Source organism: Ovis aries, chromosome 26 (genome assembly GCF_016772045.2).
Source record: "Ovis aries strain OAR_USU_Benz2616 breed Rambouillet chromosome 26, ARS-UI_Ramb_v3.0, whole genome shotgun sequence".
NCBI lineage: Eukaryota > Metazoa > Chordata > Mammalia > Artiodactyla > Bovidae > Ovis > Ovis aries.
The window spans coordinates 41,543,529-41,565,494 of NC_056079.1; the positions used below are offsets into that span (position 1 = coordinate 41,543,529).

At 47.0% G+C, this 21,966-nt stretch overlaps 1 long non-coding RNA gene across 2 annotated transcripts in view; it reads left to right on the top strand.

Annotated features, from left to right (window-relative positions):
* The window catches only part of LOC121818053 (uncharacterized), a 29,535-nt gene extending 12,919 nt beyond the window's left edge, over positions 1 to 16,616 (top strand). The window contains exons 3-4 of one of the 2 annotated variants that reach the window (XR_006058159.2): positions 9,711 to 10,070; positions 13,579 to 16,616. This is a non-coding gene — a long non-coding RNA (uncharacterized LOC121818053). Of the gene's footprint in view, positions 1 to 283; positions 4,643 to 9,710; positions 10,071 to 13,578 lie in introns of those variants that run through there. The other variant, XR_006058158.2, reaches the window with a different exon arrangement.
* The last annotated feature ends 5,350 nt before the right edge of the window (positions 16,617 to 21,966 follow it).

Sequence of the window (21,966 nt, forward strand, 5' to 3'; positions counted from 1 at the left end):
CTTGGCAGGGTGGCGTCTCCTTTTGCATTTGCTTCTCTTCTTCTGGCAGCCTGTCTGGGACCCCGAGGCAACCCTGAGGATGGAAGCCAGGCTCAGGGCTGCAGTTCCAGAATGCATATGGAGTCCACATCCCACCAGCCTCGAATGACTGCCTTTGTGGAAGGAAGAAATAGGCTTCTGGCATGTCTGAGTCATTCTGATTTTGTTCAGTTTCACGCAGCTGAATCTCATCCTCATGGATCCCTAAGACAAGGTCTCCCTTTTCTCCTTCTTTCACTGATAGTCATCCATGGAGCAGCCTTGGCCTGTCCATTCTTCATCCTGGAATTCACTGAGGCCAGTGGGCTGGGAGGACCTGCTCTCAGGCATGTTTGCGCTTGTAGGAGGACACCAGGAAAAGCAACGCTTCTCCCCAAAGGAGCGCTGTGGCACCACCGGAAGTAAAATTTGGAATCCTATAACTTGCCCGTGTAGATCCGGATACATGTACGGACTTTCGCCCTTCAGTCGCTCAGTCGTGTCCGACTCTTTGCGACCCCACGGACTGCAGCACGCCAGGCCTCCCTGTCCATCACCAACTCCTGGAGTTTACTCAAACTCATATCCATCGAGTCAGTGATGCCATCCAACCATCTCATCGTCCAACCTCTGTCGTCCGCTTCTTCTCTTGCCTTCAACCTTTCCCAGCATCAGGGTCTTTTCTAATGAGTCAGCTCTTCGAATCAGGTGAACAAAGTACTGGAGTTTCAGCTTCAGCATCAGTCCCTCCAGTGAATATATGGGATTGATTTAAGGATGTATCAAGTGTGTCCTCTGATCTTCAGTGGCCCCAAGCAAGCACCTGGCCACAGGAATGAGAGGGAAAATAAAAGTTAACTAGTTACAGCTTTTTGTTTCTTGGCTGACTTTTTTTTTTTTTTTAACTTGGAGCATAGTTGATTTATAATGTTATTTGTTTCAGGTGTGCAGCAAAGGAGTCTGTTTTATATACATACATATGTACTTGCCTGGTGGCTCAGATGGTAAAGTGTCTGCCTATAATGCGGGAGACCGGGGTTCAATCCCTGGGTCGGGAATATCCTCTGGAGAAGGAAATGGCAACCCACTCCAGTACTCTTGCCTGGAAAAACCCATGGATGGAGGAGCATGATAGGCTATAGTCCATGGGGTCGCAAAGAGTCGGACACGACTGAGCGACGTCACTTTTGTGTACATATATATATATTTCTTGGGTAGCAAGGAGATCAATCAATCCTAAAGGAAATAAATTCTGAATATTCATTGGAAGGACTGATGCTGAAGCTGAAGCTCCAATACTTTGGCCACCTGATTTGAAGAGCTGACTCACTGGAAAAGACCCTGATGCTGGGAAAGAGTGAGGACATGAGAAGGGGGCAACAGAGGATGAGATGGTTGGATGGCATCACCGACTCAATGGACATGAGTTTGAGTAAACTCTGGGAGTTGGTGATGGACAGGGAGGTCTGGCATGCTGCAGTCCATGCGTTCACAGAGAGTTGGACACGACTGAGGGACCGAACAACAACAACTATATATATATATATATATATATATATTTTCATATTATTTTCCCTTACAGGTTATTACAAAGTATTGAATATAGTTCCCGTGGTATACAGTAGGTCCTTGCTGATCATCTATTTTATATATCGTACTGTGTATATGTTAATCTCAAACTCGTAATTTAGCCCCCTACCCCTAACTAGTTACGTTTAAGATCCAGGCAAATGTGTTTGGAAAGACTGTATATGTGTGGCTCATTAGAAGGTGTCATTATGCACATTAATTTTCTCTAGGCTTTGGAAAGCAATTTCAAAGGAAAATTATATTTTCTAACTTATATGTAGGTTCACAAAACAACTATATCTCATATGAAACATTTCTAAAAATGCTGGTCATCTCTAGCACAATTACATATAAGTTTGAACTTTTCTCTTAAACCAGTTGAATGGTTGGCAGAATTAGTAAGAAATAAGGAAATTGCTTTTGAATACAGAAGTTGAAAGGTCTTTGATTTAGGAGCGATTAGAGAAATTTATTTGCTGAGAAGTGTCATATAACTATAATAAAAGTCATTATTCCTCCAAATACTGTAACTTGTATACAACACTTGGGTTGATTTATGAAACATTTTTGTTCCCTATGAACCATGAGTGTATTACAAAAAAAGTATGTAAATTGAATTTTTTGATAGCTTTGTTTTTACCCATGACATCATTGTCTCCACAGTAAACTAACATATTTTCCAAAAAGTCACATATACTCACTGCAGCAATCACTTACTCTTTCTCTCACAGTCAGTCTCATGTAGGGCTGAAAGGGTTTAAGAGTATTCTAGGTGATTCTAACTTGAAAAATTAATGATTAAGAAATCTTGTCTGGGGACTTCTGTAGTGGTCCAGTAGTTAAGACTTTGCCTTCCAACGCAGAGTGTGAAGGTCAGATAGCTGGTTGGAAGCTAAGATCCCACATGCCTTGTGGCCAAAACCCAAAACATAAAATGGGAACAATATTGTAACAAATTCAATAGACTTAAAAACAAGAGAAAAGAGTCTTATCTAATTCACTGTACTTCTAACCACCTCTGAGTAAGACCATGGAAAATTCATCATGATTCTTTAGAGATTTGTGGAAACATATATGCCTACACCTTTTTCCTCTGCACTGCTTGTTTATTTTAAAGTTAACTTCTCATGCTTGCTGTGTCGATAAAAGTCAAGTTTCTCTGTGGTTGATATCTGGGAACTAATTTTGATAAAATCGGATGAACAATGATACTGTCAGATGAACAGGTCAACTCTGGGAAAGCAGCGCCTCTGACTTGTGCTGCACCTGGCTCTCTACTTTTGTAGGTCATGAGACCTTCCTTCTAAGTGGACTTCTTCCATTTGAAGGATGTGTGTTAGTCACTCAGTTGGAGCCCAGCAGGCTCCTCTGTCCATGGAATTAATTCTCCAGGCAAGAATACTGGAGTGGGTTGCCATGCCCTCCTCCAGGGGATCTTTTCAACCCAGGGATCAAACTAGGGTCTCCCCCACTGCACGCAGTTTCTCTACCGTCTGAGCCCCCAGAGGAGCATAAAGAAAGGGGCAGAGGAAAGAAGTTTGACAGAACACTGGGTAGAGCCCCTTGCATCAGTGTTAGGTTGTGTCCGTTCAGCTCTCCCTATGTATTCAGTTTTTGGTTGATATGGCTTCCTGTTGAACTTGAGACTTCTTGCAGTTCATGTCCATTAGGAAAGGAGGAGTAATAACAAGTTAAATACTTCAAAGAAATGTTGCGCATTCAATGACAGTTGCCTAAGAGAAGGCTGGAAATACAATTTTGTCTGTGATGTCTGCCTTCTTGCAGGTAGGTCCCTTCAGTTCTGTGAGCTGGCCTGCTTAGCGTCTGATCCAAAGTACAAGGCAAATATGATGTATGCCTTCAATTGCTTAATCCTATAAACAAGCCTGGAGTGTGAACATAAGTGTCATGACTTTGGTTATGATCACAGATGAATAGGCTTGCTGGACTTTGGCCATCAGTCACAGCAGCTCGTGTTTGGGAGCAGTTCTTAGACTGAGCCCGAGCCCAGCCCTGGGCACTTTCCCTGCCTCGCCCCCCAGCCCTGGTCAGTGTGGCAGGTCTGAGGTCTTGGGTCTTCACCACCATCGTGCCCCCTGGCAAGACTGGCGCACTGAGTGCCGATGATCACAAAGTCGCTCCCAGCAGACACGTTCTGCCCGGCTCATTACTGCCTTTCAAAACGCCATTTGTTGTTTTTGTTGGATCGCACTGGTACTCTACAGGAATAAGACATGAAATACATGAATATATTCTCTCTGTAAAAATTAAAATATGTGAACTCAACAGTACCCTTAATTAACTGGATACATTGACATCTATGGGCTTTCCAGGTGGCTCAGTGGTAAAGAACTTGCCTGCCAATGCAGGAGACAGGACTTTGATCCCTGGGTTGGATAGATGCCCCCAGAGGAGGAAGTGGCAACCCACGCCAGCATTCTTGCAGGTAAAATCCCATGGACAGAAGAGCCTGGTGGGCTATAGACCATGGGGTCTCGAGTTGGACATGACTGAGTGCATGCACGTGCGTGCGCACACACACACACACACACACACACACACACACATCTCTAGACTACTTCATCCAACGACCTCAGAATACACATTGTTTTCCAAAGCTCACTTGGAACATACACCAATATCCACCACGTTTTGCACTGAAAACGCACCTTCACAAATTTAAAAGAACGGAAGCCATACGTTTGCCCTCAGACCACAGAGGAATTAAACTGGAGATCAGCAACAGAAAAATAGCTGGAAAATTCCCAAATATTTAGAGATTAAACAACACACTTCTGAACGACATGTAGGTCAAAGGAGCAATCTCAAGAGAAATTTCAAAGAAATACAACTTATCAAATTTTGTGGAATCCAGCAAAAGCCATGCTTAGAAGAAAATGTATAGCATTGAATGCATATATTAGAAAAGAAGATGATTTAAAATCCATTATATAAGCTTCTGTTTTAGGAAACCAGAAAAAAGGCAAGTTAAATCCAAAGTTAGCTGAAGAAAAGAAATAACAAAAATTAGAACAGAAATTGATTAAATTAAAAAGGAAATCAATAGAGAAAATCAATGAAGCCAGAAGCTGGTTCTTTGAAAAGATCAAAAAAAATCATAAGTTTCTAATCAGGCTAACAAAGAGAGAGGAAGGACACAGATTACTAATATGAGAAATGAAACATCAGTACAGATCTCACAGACAGTAAAAAGCCGGAGAATAGTATGAGCAACTCTATGCCAGCAAATTAGATAACCTGGATGAAATCAATCAGTTCCTTGAAAGAGGCAGCTTGCCAAAACTCACACAAGAAGAAATAGACAATCTGAATAGACCTATATTTATTAAAGAAATTGACTCAACAATTCTGTTTGCTTCCAAAACAGAAAGCATCAGGCCCAGATAGTTCTCTGATGATTTCTACCAAACATATAAGAAAAGAAATGATAACAATTCTCTACTATTTTTTCCAGAAGATCAGAGTAGAGGTAGTACTTTGAGTTAATGCTAAATCATTCTGGGAGGCCAATATCACCCAAAACAAAGGCATCGCAGGAACAGAAGACTGTAGATCAATGTCTCTTATGCACAGACATGAAAATCCTCAACAAATATTAGTAGATTTTATCAACTATTGCACACAAGGATTACATACCATGGCAAAGTGGAGTTTATCCCAGGTAAGCAAGGCTGGATCAACAACAGAAAATCAGTGAATGTCACCCATCACATCAACATGATCAATAAGATACAGAAAAAGCATTTGGCAAAATTCACAATAAAACTCTCAGTAAATGAGGAACAGAGGAGAACTTCTTCAACTCGATAACAAATATCTATAAAAAAGCTCTTGCAGCCCACAGCACACTTGATGGTGAGAAAGCAGAAGGTTTCCTGCTAAGATCAAGAACAAGGCAAGGACAGGGACTTCCCTGGTGATCCAGTGGTTAAGAATCTGCCTGGCAAGGTTGGGGACCGGGGTTCAATCCCCAGTCAGGGAACTAGGATTCCATGTACAGTGGGGCAACTAGGCCTGAGCAACACAACTGGAGAGTAACCCCCTGCATGCTGGAACCAGAGAAAACATGAGCACGACAGTGAAGAGCTGGCACAGCTGAAAAAGGAGTTAAAAGAGAAAGGGAACTAGGCAAGGATGTCTGCTCTCTCACTCCTTTTGAATACTGTGCTCCTTAAAGTACATATAGCTGATGTTTCTTCCTCATCTTCTGTTAAGGAGAGGATGCTACTGTCTGAAGCCATGGGCCTCCTATCAGGAGTCCTGAGGATGGAGCTGCTCTGCGGTTTGTCACGTGAGGCAGAGCCTCATCCCACAGGCTCTGCCTCCATTATGAGTTTTGACCCATATCTGATTATGTGTCATCATTCTTGCCAACTTCCAGGCCTTTCCTTTCACTGTCTTGCACGACCCCTGCTCCAAGGGCTGGGGTGGGCCTCCTCCACCTCCTCCCCTTCCCTGAGCCACACCCGCCCTGCAGCACGCAGGGGTGTGCTGGGCCTTCCAAGCCCTTCTCAGCTCTACCTGCCACAGCGCCGGCCTTCTAAGGACGGAGGGGCCTAGCTGAGCCCTCCGGCAGCCACAGCAGTTTTCAGATGCTGGAAGATTGCCTCTGACTTGGATCAAATGTGGCAGATGGGACACGCACCTGAACTCTGCCCTCTCCCACACCCTGCTAAATGACAGCAAATTAAAAACAGCGATACAACCCATACGGCCAAAGAAGGTGAGAGAGGAGATGGCAGAGAAGGCACAACAGTGAAATTTTGGAAAAGCAAAAGGGAGAATGATGACCACTTCTGCAGAACGGGGAAACTGAGACCTACTTCTTACAGACGAGGGACACGTTGGCTTGACAGAACTCTAGAGTCTCAGGATCGGAGGGTCAAGGACCTCTAAATCCTGGTGTGTGGGTTGGGGATACACCCGCGGTTGATTGGAAGTTTAGCTGGTGAGCAGTTGGACACCCAATTGCCTTCTCTACCCAGTCAGCCAACTACCCTTCCTGTGTTAGTGACCTATTGCCGTGTAATAAGTCGCCTGGCGATGCAGTGACCTAGAACAAAAGTTGATGGTTATTACCTCACCATCAAGAATTCTGGAAGGGCTTAGCTGTGTGTTCCGGCTGAAGGTTGCTCATGAGGTCAGACTGCTGACAGGAGCTGGAGGTGCCCCCTTGCAGACAGCTCCCTTCCGTGGTGTCTGTTGGAAAGAGGCCTTGGCTCTTCTCCTCAGACTTCCCACGGGCCGCCCGAGTCTCTGCACAGCATGGCAGTGAGAGGTACCAGACAGCAAGCTGGGGGCTGCCGTGTCTCTCCTGACCCAGCCCTGGAAGTCACACTCCATCGCTTCTGCTGCATCACGTTGGTGACCCAGGCTGCTCTGGTCACTTTGGGAGGGACCTACGTAGGAGGAGCCAAACCAGGGGGTGCCAACCGCTGGGCACTGTTTTGAAGGCTGGCGTCCCTCACCACTAAGTTTCCTGCCTCACTCTTCAGTGTGCACACGGACACCCAGAGCACCAGACATTCAAGGGAACAAAGAGAGCGAGAGCAAAGAGAAACAAAGGGACTCAGAGAAGACAATGTGCAGGGAGCAGAAGGAAGCTTAAAAAAAAAGGAACTAGATCTTCAGGGAGAGAAGTTACTCTATCCCAACTGTGAAACAAGTCTAGGATGCGATACCAGTGATAGTGAAAATCACAGCAAGGACCTCACAGGGTCTCCCCGCCCGACATTCATGGAGTCCATGCAATGGAGCAGAACTTCTCCTTAACAGGACTGGACTGTATTAACGCTTTCAATCCTGCAAAGAGCCGTCCAGAAGGTAGCTTCTGTGACTATGCTTGTTTTATACAGGAGGCACTACTAGGTCACTTCTCCAAGGCACAGCCGGTAAGCAGCAAAGTCCAGGGACTTCCCTGGCAGTTCAGTGGTTAGGATTCGAGCTCCCACTGCAGGAGGTGCAGGTTTGACGCAATCCCTGGTTTGCCCCACTGCCCGAGCCGCACTAGAGCTGAGCCCTGAGCCGGAACTCAGAGACGGCGGGCGGCGTCAGCCCCTGAGAGCAGATCCCTCACTAGAGAAGGAAAGAGCTTAGTTTCAGAAGCAGATGCAGCTGAAAGCGACTCAGCCTTGCCTTTGCCACAGGGGGGGCGGCTTGTAGCAGGGGCCGAGCCTGTCCGTCTGCTGTCCCTGCCGTGGGGGGCAGGCTGCAGGGTGGGGGGTCAGAGTCCAAGGGGCAGCTCAGAACAGGCCCAGTGCCCTGCCCGCTGCCCTGCTGAACCCACACCCTGGTTCTCGGTACACCCTGCTGGAATCCCCGGAGGAAAATCAGAAGTTTATAGACGTTAGGAGCTGGACCCTGGCAGTCACAGCTACACCATGGCCTCCCCTCGATGACCCCTGTTCTCTTCTTTTTAATTTTAGTTTTATATTTATGTTGGAGTATTGTTGATTTACAGAGTTGTGTTAATTCCAGGTGTACAGCAATATGGTTCAGTTATACATATGCACGCATCTATTCTTTTTCAGATTCTTTTCCCATTTAGGTTATTATAGAATATCGAGCAGAGTTCCCTGTGCTATACAGCAGGCCCTTGTTTATTATTATTTTATATTTAGCAATGCGTACATGTTAACTCCAAATTCCCAGTTGATACCCCCCCCCCCTTGCTTTCCCCTTTAGTAACCATGGCTCTTTTCTACATCTGTGACTCTGTTTCTGTTTTGTGTATAAGTTCATTTGTATCATTTTAAGATTCTGCATATGTGATGTCATGTGAAATTTGCCTTTGTCTGACTTACTTCACTTAGTATGATAATCTCCAGATCCACCCGTGTTGCTGCCAATGGCATAATTTCACCCTTTTTAATGGCTAGTGGCACAACTGGTTAGCCCGTGGTACTTTTATTACCGCTGTTCTAGACCATAATGATACGGTGACCATTTAGTGGTCCCTTAGTCAAGTCACTCTAAACCTTTGCCAAAGCTCTATTTCAGGGATAAGGAAACAGTGGTTCAGAGAGACTTTTCCCGGGTCTCCTGGCTGCTAAGTGGCAAAGTGGGGTCAGAGCTCAGGTGGCACTAGGGGCAAAGAACCCGCCTGCCAGTGCAGGAGACACAAGAGACATGGGCTCGATCCCCAGGCCGGGAAGATCCCCTGGAGGCGGGCATGGCAGCCCACTCCAGTGTCCTTGCCTGGAGAATCCCAGGGACAGAGGGGCCTGGCGGGCTGCAGTGCATGGGGTTGCATAGAGTTGGACACGACTGAGCAACTTGGCATGCACGCCTTCCCACTGGGGCTCTTCTCATAGGAGAGAGTGTTTGGCTCAACTCTTCACCCTCCCTTGGATCCACACCATTTACATTTCCCTGTCTTGTGAGTGTGTTTGGTCATGTGACACTAACTTGTGATGTGACCCAGGGCTTGACGGTCTTGTGCGTCTGGCTTTGCTCTCTGGCGCCTCTGCTGACCTGCCTGGGCAGGCTCATGGGTCTCCGGGAGGGAATGAGACACCTGGAGCAGCCAACCTCTGTGGGCCCAACTCTGTGTGACCCCATGGACTGTAGCCCACCAGGCTCCTCCATCCATGGGATTCTCCAGGCAAGAATACTGGAGTGGGTTGCCATGCCCTCCTCCAAGGGGATCTTCCCAACCCAGGTCTCCCTCATTGTAGGCAGATACTTTACTGTCTGAGCTACCAGGGAAGTCCCCCTTGGGCCTACAGGCCCACAAGGAGAAAGGAATGCTATTTTAGAGCACTCAATTCTGAGCTCATTGGCCAAACAGCCTTTTGGTGGCTTTGGCTAACTGGTCTACCAGGCCTTAGACATGCCTGCTGCTGAGATGCAAAGCAGGGGCTTTGTGGTTGAGAGTCAGAGAGAGGCTCAAGGCCTGCTTGGCTAAGACAACCAGAGGTACCAAAGACAGACACAGGACACTGGTCATTTTAAATTTCGGATAAACATCCAATCTTTTTTTAGTATAGCTACCTCCCAGGCAATATTTGGGAAAGACTTATACCAAAAATAATTCAATATTTATTTACATGACACATTTAACTGGGCCTCCTGTATTTTGCCCGGGAACTCGATTCTTGCAGATTTGGAAGAGTCAGTCTACACAGACAGCGCCTGTGTGTAAACGTGGACCTGAGGATTTCCCTGGTGGTCCAGTGGATAAGCATCCGCCTGCCAATGTAGGGGACACAGATTCAGCTCCTGGTCCAGGAAGGAGCCACATGCCACGGGGCAACAAAGTCCGTGTATCACAGCTGGTGAGCCTGCGCTCTAGAGACCGGACACCACAACTACTGAAGCCCACGGCCCAGAACCCACACTCCACAGCAAGAGAAGCCAGTGCAGGGGGAAGACCACACGTCGCAACCAGGAGTAGCCCCTGCTTGCTTCAACGAAAGAAAAGCCTCTGCAAGGCAACAAAGACCCATCACAACCAAAAAAACGTAAGTAAGTAAAATTATGGTTAAAAAAAAAAAATGGGCCTGAGCTAGAGAGTAAGAGAGACGGATGCAGAAATCACCTCCTGGACACAGCATCAGGCAGTAAGTATATTCATAGGGCAGGCGCTAAGTCTTCTGAGGCTCACTCTACCTGGAGGACTGGGTCAGAGAAGAAGGTGCCTGAAATGTTAAGAAAGGACAGGCTTGCCGCTGGCTGGGGGGAGTCTCTTCCAGCTTTATCATTCGACCGATCCACACTTGGGGGAGCTCTGGCTTTCCTAGTTCCAGAGCCTGCTGAAAACACAGAGAGCACCCCTCTCAGCAATGTGACACCTGCCTCCCTTTTGCTGGGCTTGGGGTGCCTTTCCCAGGTTATAGCCCCGTTTGTCTCCGAGGTGCCTGCAAAGAAAGGCACTCCGGGTGTGGAAGACAAGGCAGCAGCCCAGGGCCCAGGAAGGAACTGCCCAAGGATGGTTGTCAAGAGGTCAGGTCAGCGGGCAGGCAGCCAGTGAAGTTAGGGGGCCAGGTGAAGCAGAGAGAGGAAAAGGACCCGGGGAAGTCAGGGAGGAGCCGCCACAGGCGGCCAGGGACTCTGTCCACCTCCTCTTTCGGCTCTCTCTTTAGCAGATTTGCACAAGCCCCTGTTCTCTGTCTTTGCACAGTCCATGAATAATCGCCAGCTCAATCCAGGGAGAAATTCCACTCTCTCAGCCAGCAGCACAGATTGTTGCAGGAAAAATGACACAACTCCATCCTCTGGGCAAACTTGCAAATTATTACAAATTTTCCCGTCTCTCCTGCACTCACACAGCTGGCTGGAAAAGGTGTCAGTTTTTCCATGGAGCTGGGAGGCTCTTCATCAATCCTGTGATTTCTCGTGATCAGACACATCGCTGTGGTGCTCTGTCGGCTTTCATTCCAGGCTCTCCTTTCCCCTGACGTTGAGACGAAGCCAGCTCAGGCCCTGCGTCTGATCACTCTGTAGGACTCAGGCACCAAGGTTGCCTACGCCCAGCCCAAAGGTGGATGCCCACGAGAGGAACCCCAGCCAGCGAAGATTATGCATTTCTAAATGAACGACAGCACACAGACGACGTGGATCACCTGGGTTCAGGGCAGAATAGTCCTGCTGTGAACCACAGCCCACTCATCTGAGGCCCAGAGCTGACCTAACCTCTGAAGCCTGCCCTGACCACTGTCAGCACCCGGGTCGTGCTTCCTCTGGACGCAGGCTCCTGCTCCCAGGTGGCTTGTCGATTTCCAAGCTGCTCTCCCATGTGGATTCAATCTAGCGAATAATTACAGCACCCCACTGGGGCTCATCCCGTGCCAGGCTCCAGGCAGTCCAACAATTAACGAGACATGGGGTCTAGTTTCAGGAAGCTTGTCATTTGGAAGGAAGAAAGACCCATGAATTGCTATGATGCAAGATGAGACTACAAGAACCTGCATGGTGGCAGCAACCACTGGAGGAGGGGGTGTGGAGAAACACTGCCCGGCTGGGAAGGTCTGGAGGGGGGTTCTTGTGGAGGAGACAGCCTTTGAGCTGGGCTTCAGGAATGGCCTCTGGGAGGTCAGGAGCGTCTAGGCACCAAGACAAGCAAAGGGGAGAAGGGAGGGTGACCTCAAAGCACGGGGTTTGCAGGGAGAGGAGCAAGAAGTCTGGTTTTAATGCGAGACAAGGAATCAAAGCCTCGGAAGCACTTCCTCTGAGGAGCAGTCACTCTGGTTTGTGTCCCCAGCTGGACCTCAGATGCATTTGGGGTCTCTGTCCCACCATGCTCAGCCTAACACCTAACACCTTCCCCTCATATTAAGTAGTTAAATTATATATATATATTTGGCAGTGCAAGGGCTCAATTTCCCCAAGGCATGTGGGCTGTTAGTTCTCCTACCAGGGATGGAACCAGTATCCCTTGCACGGGAAGGGGGATTCTGAACCACTGGACCGCCAGAGAAGTCGCGAAAGGCTAGATTCTAAAATAGTTTACCCTGCTAGGTTAAAGGATGGATCCTATGTTCACCAATGTTAGTCACCATGATTCTTTAGACTGTTTCTTTATAAGAAAGTAGCTCTGAGCTTTGACTGTCTCTGTTGATAAAGAGAAAGTAAATTCTCCCTGTTGCAAAACCTTTTGGAGAAGCAGGAAACCAATCTGTCAACTGAAATTGATTTATTCGCTCAACTGGAATGGCCCGACCCACTTAACACATTCCCTGAGAGAGGGCTGTTTTCATTCAACCCATAGGATCGGGCTGATCATCACACGATAACTAGTATCTTCATGAGGAAGTCTGGGTGGAGATGTCCATTGCGACTTAATAGATGGAGAAAACGAAGTACAAATTTCACAGTCACAGCTCAGTTCAGTTCAGTCGCTCAGTCGTGTCTGACTCTTTGCGACCCCATGAATGGCAGCACGCCAGGCCTCCCTGTCCATCACCAACTCCCGGAGTTCACTCAGACTCACGCCCATTGAGTCCGTGATGCCATCCAGCCATCTCATCCTCGGTCGTCCCCTTCTCCTCCTGCCCCCAATCCCTCCCAGCATCAGAGTCTTTTCCAGTGAGTCAACTCTTCGCATGAGGTGGCCAAAGTACTGGAGTTTCAGCTTTAGCATCAGTCCTTCCAAAGAAATCCCAGGGCTGATCTTCAGAATGGACTGGCTGGATCTCCTTGCAGTCCAAGGGTCTCTCAAGAGTCTTCTCCAACAACACAGTTCAAAAGCATCAATTCTCCGGCGCTCAGCCTTCTTCACAGTCCAACTCTCACATCCATACATGACCACTGGAAAAACCATAGCCTTGACTAGACAGACCTTAGTCGGCAAAGTAATGTCTCTGCTTTTGAATATACTATCTAGGTTGGTCATAACTTTTCTTCCAAGGAGTAAGCGTCTTTTAATTTCATGGCTGCAGTCACCATCTGCAGTGATTTTGGAGCCTCAAAAAATAAAGTCTGACACTGTTTCCCCATCTATTTCCCATGCAGCGATGGGACTGGATGCCATGATCTTCATTTTCTGAATGTTGAGCTTTAAGCCAACTTTTTCACTCTCCTCTTTTACTTTCAAGAGGCTCTTTAGTTCCTCTTCACTTTCTGCCATAAGGGTGGTGTCATCTGCATATCTGAGGTTATTGATATTTCTCCCGGCAATCTTGATTCCAGTTTGCAGTCACGCAAATAGAATATTCACTTCTAGTTGGATAATGTATTTACCAGGTCATCCTAGCGTAGTTCCCTTAGATACAGGATGAATTCCATCTGAATTTGCATTTCTAACCAGAAAGCCAAAGGCAAGGGCTTCCTAATTATCATAGAGAGGGAAACCCAGTTTTGCAATATTCTCAGCGCTCATTTTAAAGTTTCCAGTGGCCTCCGTTTTCTTCTCCTCAGGACAGTTCTTTACAGCTTCTTTTGTTCTTGTTTAGAATACAGTTGACCCTTGAACAATGCAGGGGTTATGGGTGCCGACCCCTCAAAGCTGACAATCTACGTGTAACTTTACAGTTGAACCGCGTGTGCGAGCTTCCACATCTGTGAAAGGAACCCGCCGTGGACAGTATTTAGTGACGAAAATCCAGCTGTTAGTGGACCTGCTCAGATCAAGTTGCTGTTCGAGGGTCAGTGGTCCTTCTTCACAAGCACTCCCCGGATCTCAGCTCGGAGGCTGGGGATAGTTCAGAGCCCTGCGGGCCACGTCTGACTCTGACACTGACCCCTCCGTCTGTGAGGAACTGACGCGCGATGCCATGTCGGCTTCCAGAACCTCCCCCTGGCCTGGATCGCCCGGGCCCTCCAGACACTTGTGTGTGTTATCTCAGGTGCAAAACAGCTGCTGGCCTCGGAGGCGTCTCGGGAGCTACGGAGCCAGGGGCAGCAACATCCTGGATGCTGCCAGGAGGCAGGCACTGGGCTCAGAGTTAAAGCGTCTTCCAGGATGGACGCGCTGTGGTCGGCGTGTGCGGCGAGAGCTGGAGCCGGACTCCAGGGACTCAAGCGGGGAGACAGAGGCTTTGGAGTCAGGGCCCTCTTCTGCCCCTCCCTCACCCAGGGGCTCAGTGACTCACTCACTCACTTGGCAAAGACTCGCCAAGGGGCCGCCTGTGCGTGTGCCGGGCACTGCTCAGTCTGGGAAGACGGAGGTGGGGAAGCAGTGTCTGACCTCCCAGAACGTCCCCGGACGTGGGAATCTGCAGCTAAAACTGCGCAAGGCTTGGGAGTGCCCCGGTGGTCCAGTGATCAAGATGTCCCCTTCTGATGCAGGGCGTGCGGTTTCAATCCTTCTCAGAGGAGCTGGGGTCCCACGTGCTTTGTGGCCAAAAAACCCAGACATAAAACAGCAGCGACATTGTAAAAAATTCAATGAAGACTTTAGAAATGGTCCACATTAAAAAAAAAAAAAAAACTTAGAAACTGGGTAGGTACTGGATAAACTGGGACAAACTGGTGGGGGACAGACCGTTAGCAAGGACACAAATGAATATGTTAAGTTCAGACAGTGATACAGGCCAAGGAAATAAGGCGGGTGATGTGGTAACTGTCAAAGGGAGGAGGAGGCATTTTTTTGTTTGCTTGTTTCCGCATACACCTTTATCCATTTCCCCCAAATCCCCCTCCCATGCAGGCTGGCACACAACACTGAGTAGAGTTCTGTGTGCTATACAGTAGGTCCTTATTGGTTATCCATTTTGAATATAGCATTTACCAAGGCCCCCTCCACCATCAGCGGCTTTGCTTGTGTTAACTCACTTTACCTTCATAACAAAGGTAGGTTTATTGCATTATCCTGCCCACGTGATGAGGGAGAAACCCAGGTGCAGGAGGTGTGAGAAGTTAGCAGTATGTCCATGACCTTCCCAAACTCCCTAACTAATCCTTTCCCCCTCTGGCAACCATAAGTTGGTCTTCAAAGTCTGTGAGTCTCTGTTTTGTAAGTTCGTTTGTATCATTTCTTTTCAGATTCCACATATAGGGGATGTCATAGGTTATTTCTCTCTCTGGCTTATTTCCCTCAGCATGACACTGTCGAGGTCCATCCACGTGGCTGCACATGGCACTGTTTTATTCTTTTGGGGGCTGAGGGATATTCCATCCTATGCATGTACCGCATCTTTATCCACTCATCTGTTGATGGACACTTATGTTCCCATGTCTTGGCTGTTGCAAACAGTGCTGCTATGACCATTCAGTGCATGTATCCTTAGGGATTATATTTCTCTCTGGTTATATGTCCAGGAGTGGGATTGTAGGGTCATGTGGTAGCTCTGTTTTTAGTTTTTAAAGGAAACTCCATATTGTTCTCTAAAGTGGCCAAACCAATTTACATTCCCACCGAGAGAGTAGGAGGGTTCCCTTCTCTCCACACCCTCTCCAGCATTTGTTGTTTGTGGATTTTTTGATGATGGCCATTCTGACTCGTGTGAAGTGACATCTCATTGAAGTTTGGATTTGCATTTCTCTAATAACTAGTGATGTTGAACATCTTGTCTTGTGTGGCCATCTGTCTATTCAGATGTCTAGGTGATGTCTAGAAATGTCTATTCAGGTCTAGGGAGGAGGAGGCTTTTGTTGACCACAGGGCAAGGAGGCGGGAGTGTCGTTGGCCTGTTGATGGAACAGGGACAAAGCGGGTAAGTCAGTGGTCAAGGGAAAGGTTGAGGCTGGAGTGGAGGGGAGGGAGCGGAGGAGTCAGGGAGGCAGGGGAGGAGCTGGCCTGGGATTCCGCGTCAGTGTGAATACAGCCAAACAGCTTTCACCAAGGCCCCATCCGCTATCAGGGGCTTTACTTGCATTAACTCACTTTATCCTCACAACGAAGGTAGGTTTATCTCATTATCCTGCCCACGCGATGGGGGAAGAAACCCAGGAACAGGAAGCATGAGAAGGTAGCCAAGGCTGATGCTGTCTGGGCGTTTGGACCAAACCCGTTTGGGGCCTCGATGTGTGACCTGCCCAGTCCAGGCGCATCAGATCCCGTGGCCCCTGGACCGTGCTAAAATCTCAGCCTGTCCGAGGACTGTGCCAGTGTAGTATTTTCACAATGGGCTTCATGTGAAGAAACCAGGGAGGCGAAAAGATTATGGCATATTGCCTTTTTAACTTCCACTCTACTTCTTTATAACCACCCTCAATATGTTATTCTCGCCCCTTGATGAATATAGAAAACAACATAACCATCCAACTGCAGAAGCTGTAATCTTGGCAACCAAATCACTTACTCGGCTGTGCTTAACAGTGGGGATTCCTTCCCTCCACCATTCCTGATAAAATGTTTGCACAGCATTATACGGGGAGACAGAGCTACAGCAATAAAACACGAATAAGGATAATTTGTGTGTTGGCATTTCCACAATAGAATGTCAAGTGTTTCATACCCCAGTGATATTGAGCCTTTCTAAGCCAACTGCTTTGAAAAAAAAATGCCTTATGTTCATTTTATTATTAATCTTAAGCTGTACATATATATTATAGACAGTCTTTTTGTATGATATGTTTCTCAAACAATATTTTAAAGTCTGTAATAAAAATAAATATGCATTGAAAATGACTGCATGGAAATGTGCATTGAAAATGATACTGTCAGGAGAACTAACAGGCAGTTTTTATTGAGGGAAAACTTTTTTTTCTAAGACCACCCTGACCTCGTTTCATTTAATGCCCTATACTTTTCAGAATTCCCTGCAATGATCTTTTACAAAGGGACTTTGTTCCTTTTGTGGGACCTGATGATCAACCAATGTGGACTCATTTCTCTCATTATTCTTAGAGTTCTGCTTCAGACACTTTCCAGGTGGTAGATAAGGATATTCAGATCCCAGATTTAACTGGAAGTCATCACATCTTAAGAGCACTTACAAATCACACATTGTAAAATGAGTTGAAAAGTAATCTGTATGCATCATTTGAATTTTAGGGATTTCTTTATTCTTAAGAAATAGCTTTTTTATTAAACCATCATACATAGTTGAGACAGAAAAGTTTCAAAAGCGGAGGGGAAAAGGGTAGGAGAAACCTGTAGCTCACTCTGGTTTTGCATTTCAAAAAGACCCTCAAAAGCAGGCGGGACCAGCCCTCAGATCCCGCCCCTCCCCACCATGGTGTGTAGGAACCCAGTGAAGACCTTGCAAGGTCTGTGTGGGGTTTTGATCTCAGGTTCCCATCTGGTCCACATGGGGTGTGATGGAGATTCAGACAGCCTCCAGAGGGAGAGAGTTCTGGAAGCTGAGGTGACTCGTCTTTGGAACTGCCTACAAGATCAGGAAATTGCAGATGTGAACATGGACTAAATGGATGTTTTAGTTTCTTCATGTCAAAGACAGGAACAGTTCACTCTCAGTGTCTCAGAGTGAGCCACTGGTAAAAAGGTCACAAACATCTGCCATTTGACAATCAGATCCCTGGCGCCCAGGTCACAGGAAGGAAGCATGTGGGCAGTGGGTTGAAAAATGGTCTCCTAAAGATACGCCCATTTGCCAGTCCCCAGAACCTGCAAATATCACCCTAAGTGGCAAAAAAAATAGTGAAAATTGCCTTCTGTAGCCCTCCCTCAGCATCCGTGGGGGTACTGGTTCCAAGATGCTCTGCACCCCCAGTGTGGACACCCAAATCGACAGATGCTTGAGCCCCTTATACAAAATGCCTTAGCAGGACAGCCCGTCATCTGTATCCTCGGATTCCTAATCTGCCAATGGATGCAGAGCCCGCTCGTACAGAGGGCCAACCGTACAGCGAAAGATGTGATTAGGTTAAATCTTAAAGCTACTGTCCTGCGTTATCCAGGTGGACCCTACATGTCTTTATAACAGGCAAAAACACGGGAGTGCTGACCCGGACCCACAGGGAGGTGAAGTGATGTGAAGACAGAGGCAGAGCCGGGAGTGATGCAGCCACAAGCCAAGAAGCACCTGGACCGCGGTGCCTCTGTAGGAGCCATGCCGGTGCTGGCTCCTTGAGTGCAGATATCTGGCCTCTGGACTGCGGGAGGGTGCGTGTCTGTTGTGTTAAGCCACCAAGTTTGTGATCACCTGTTACAGCAGCCGCAGGAAACTGATAATACAATGGGTCGTAAGTAAGGGGAGACAGAAGGAGAGGAAATTATTTTTTAGCTGCAGACTCATGAGGGCTGGATTCTTCCATCAGGGTACTGTGCAGTGACTCTGGGAGCTGGCAAACAGCAACAGTGTCCCGAGGCAGGCAGCCTCATAGGATGGCCACGGTCTCCACCCCCTGGAGTCGCTTTCCGTGGCGCAGGGATATTGCAGATGTAATTAAGGTAACTAATCAGTAGATTTTATTTTTTTAAGTATGTGTGTATTTGGCTGTGCTGGGTCTTCCGTGCTGTGGGGCCTTTTTTCTAGGTGAAGCGAGGGGAGGCTGCTCTCTAGCTGCAGTGCATGGGCGTCTCTTTGTGGCAATTCTCATTGCAGAGCACGGGCTCTAGGAGCTCAGGTTTCAGTAGCTGTAGCAGACAGGCTCTAAGGTGCAGGCTCCACAGTGCTCTAGGTCACGTGGGATCTTCCCGGATCAGGGATTGAACCTGGGCCTCCTGTATTGACAGGCAGGTTCTTTATCGCTGAACCCCCAGGGAAGCCCAAATCAGTTAATTTTTAACTCATGACTGACTGGGGGATTTTTGCAGAAACTAGCACCCTTGGCTGGCAATTCTTATTTTCACTGACCAAAACTTAATTCTGTTATCTCACTAACACTCTGTGGGTTATTACATTCAATAGTAACACCTGACACGACTGTGAAGTCTTCTAGTTTTTGTGAAAGGTTGTCTTCAATCCAGTCTTCTGCAGAAGCTAAGGCGTAATCTCCAGCACCGTGAGTTTCATTTTTACTTTCCCGATTGGAACCAGTCACTAAAGATTTTTTTTTTTGTCTTTTTGCTGGTCTAATATTCAGAACATCTGAATCAGAACTATATTCTAAAGAACTATCATCTTCTGAGACACTAGTATATATGTTGCTTAGATAATCAGAGAAAGTATCTGCATAAAATTCACCAAAAAAATTCTTCACTGAAAATTTCACGATGTGTCATTTTTGAAAATTTTCCATTTATAAGATACACAAGGTTGGAACAAAAAGTTAACGGAGCAAAGTGTGAATGATAATGACAATCGTAAGTTGTACAATAAACCTTTGATCGATTTTCAGCTCTAACAGCTCTGCATGGTGATGTTAGTTGTTTCGCTGTCTGAAAACATATTGAAACATCTCTGGTCAATAATGTGTTATGATAGAGAGATTGTTCCTGTGGTCCTCACCTGATCATACCAGCTTCTTTGAGTGCAGAGAGTCTTCTCCAATTGGTAGCAGAAGGGGATGTCATTGAGACACTGCTGGCTTAGAAGAAAGCAAACATCCATACTGTGAACTGCTGATGCAGGGAATTGGGGAGAATGGGGAGCGCGGTCCTGCAGCCATGGGAAAACGGGTTCTGCCAACAAGCAGGGAGCTTAGAAGGGGGACAAGGCCTAGCTGAGAAGCACAGCCTCAGCCAGTGTCCTGATTTGACCTTGTGACATCCTGAGCAAAACACGGCCACACCACGGCCCAGTTCTGACCTGCAGACTTGTCAGCTGATGAGTGGGCATTGTGGTAAGCTGCTTGGTTTGTGGGAACCTGTTAGGCAACAGCGGATAACTAGTGCACATCTCCAGTCAACACCTCCACTCATCTCCTTCCTCCACCACCCACTGCAGGCACATCCCCTGTGTGCCTGACCGGAAAGGATCTGCCGAAACCCAGGACGCATCTTCTATGATCTGACGTACCCAGGTGAATCCTGAAGAAATCAAGCTCTTGGTCCAGCAGAGGTTCTTGTAGGCAGGTGCTAAAGTCATATAATATGCAGAATAAACCTGCCTGTTCCCAGGTGAAAGTGAAAGTCGCTCAATTGTGTCTGACTCTTTGCGACCCCATGGACTTTTCTCTAGGCCAGAATGCTGGAGTGGGTAGCCTTTCCCTTCTCCAGGGGTTCTTCCCATCCCGGGGATCGAACCCAGGTCTCCCACATTGCAGGCGGATTCTTTACCAGCTGAACCACCAGGGAGTGGGTCCAATACACGCACACACAGGCACACACACCTGAATGTTAAGATGTAGTATGCTGATTTTCAAGAGGCAAAAACCATAGGCATTCACTTTAACCAAGAGGAAGAAAACTGCTCTGGACACGATTCAGAGAATAAGCCTCATCTCTCTGCACACTGCGCACCCCTCCTGGGGCTCTCCTCCCTGCTCTCAGCTCTTGCACACTCTTTCTCTCAGCCTGTACTGTCACTCTTCAAACAGCTGACTTCATCTTTAAGGTTTCAATGTAAGGATAGTCTCCCCCAAGGGTCTTCTCCCTGACGTCCCCTTCTGCAGTTGGTCTCCACTGTCAGTCTCTCCAAGTCTATCTTCCTTCTGTCACGGCACTTCACATTCTGTAATTATATATTGGTTTCTTTTCTGTTTGCTTGACCACTAGAGTATGACTTTCTATATGATTCAGGAGTCTGTTGGTTGCAAGCAACAGAAATCCCTCCTGACTTGCTTAAATTACAGAAGAAGGGTAGCTTTTGTAAGAGTCAAGGAAAAAGTCTCAGCAAGGGTGAGAATGGCGACTCCTGTAGGACTTTTTAGTGCTCCTCTCACAATCCCAGCCGCTCTGGAGCCTGGGTGTCTCCACTGACATCTGAAGTTCTGGGAGAAGGAATGTGGTGGGTTAGGCTGGGTTGGCTTTCCACCCTTGAAATTCACTGTGAGCTCCTGTGACGGACGCATGTCCTATGAAAGCTCATCTGTTGTTTTTCTAACACATTACTGACTATTATTAACTGGAGTCTATCAGTACTTTCTCAGACAGCGATACAATTAAAATCACCGCATGAAACTGTTAGAGCTTAAAACTGATCAAGGGTTCATTATACAACTTACGATTGCCATTATCATTTATATTTTGCTCTGTTATGGTTTTGTCCCAATCTTGTGTCTATTATAAACATAAAAACTTCAAAACTGACGCATTGTGAAATGTTGAGTAAAGGAGATTTTTTTTTTTTTTTTGGTGAATTTTATGCAGCTACTTCCTCTGATTATCCAAGTGACATATATACTAGTGTCTCAGAAGATTATAGTTCTTCAGAATATAGTTCCTGTTCAGATGATGTGGATATTAGACCAACAAAAAGACAGAACACCTTAGTGATTGATTCTGATAGGGAAAGTGAACATGAAATTCACACAGTGTTGGAGAATGCTCCTTTGCTTCTACAGAAGAGTGAATCGAAGGCAACGTTTCATGAAAATTAGGAGTCTTTACAGGTGTGTCAAGTGTAACTATTGTCCCACAAAATGTTTGTGAAATAATAGAATTGATTTTTTGACAACAACTTTCTCGAGCTGGTCACTTCTCAAACAAACTTGTATCACTAACAGAATGAAAAACCATATGGAAAGTATGATAAGCCTTCAAAATGGGCTTATGTAAACAATAGTGACATGAAGAAGTTTCTCGGATTAACAGAGGGAAGTGGGGTTGATAGGTTCTGGGCAGGGAGCAAAGGAAGTGAACACAGATTGTGTGGAAGGTTGTGCACAGAGCGATATTACCAGATCTATGGGCCTCTGACTTTTTCAGTCTCTGATTGGCACGAGTCTCCAGCGGACGTTACCACCATCCAGGGACTCTTTGTCACCATACATAGGTGTTCTAGACTGAATGTCTGTGTATCCACAACTTCATATGCTGAACCCTACCCTCCAGTGCGATGGTATTAGGAAGTGGGGCTTTTGGGAGGTGATGCTGTCATGAGTACAGGGCACCCGTGAGTGGGATCAGTGCCCTCATCAAAGAGGCCCCCAGGAGCATTCTCGCCACCCGTCATGTGAGGAGCTAAGTGA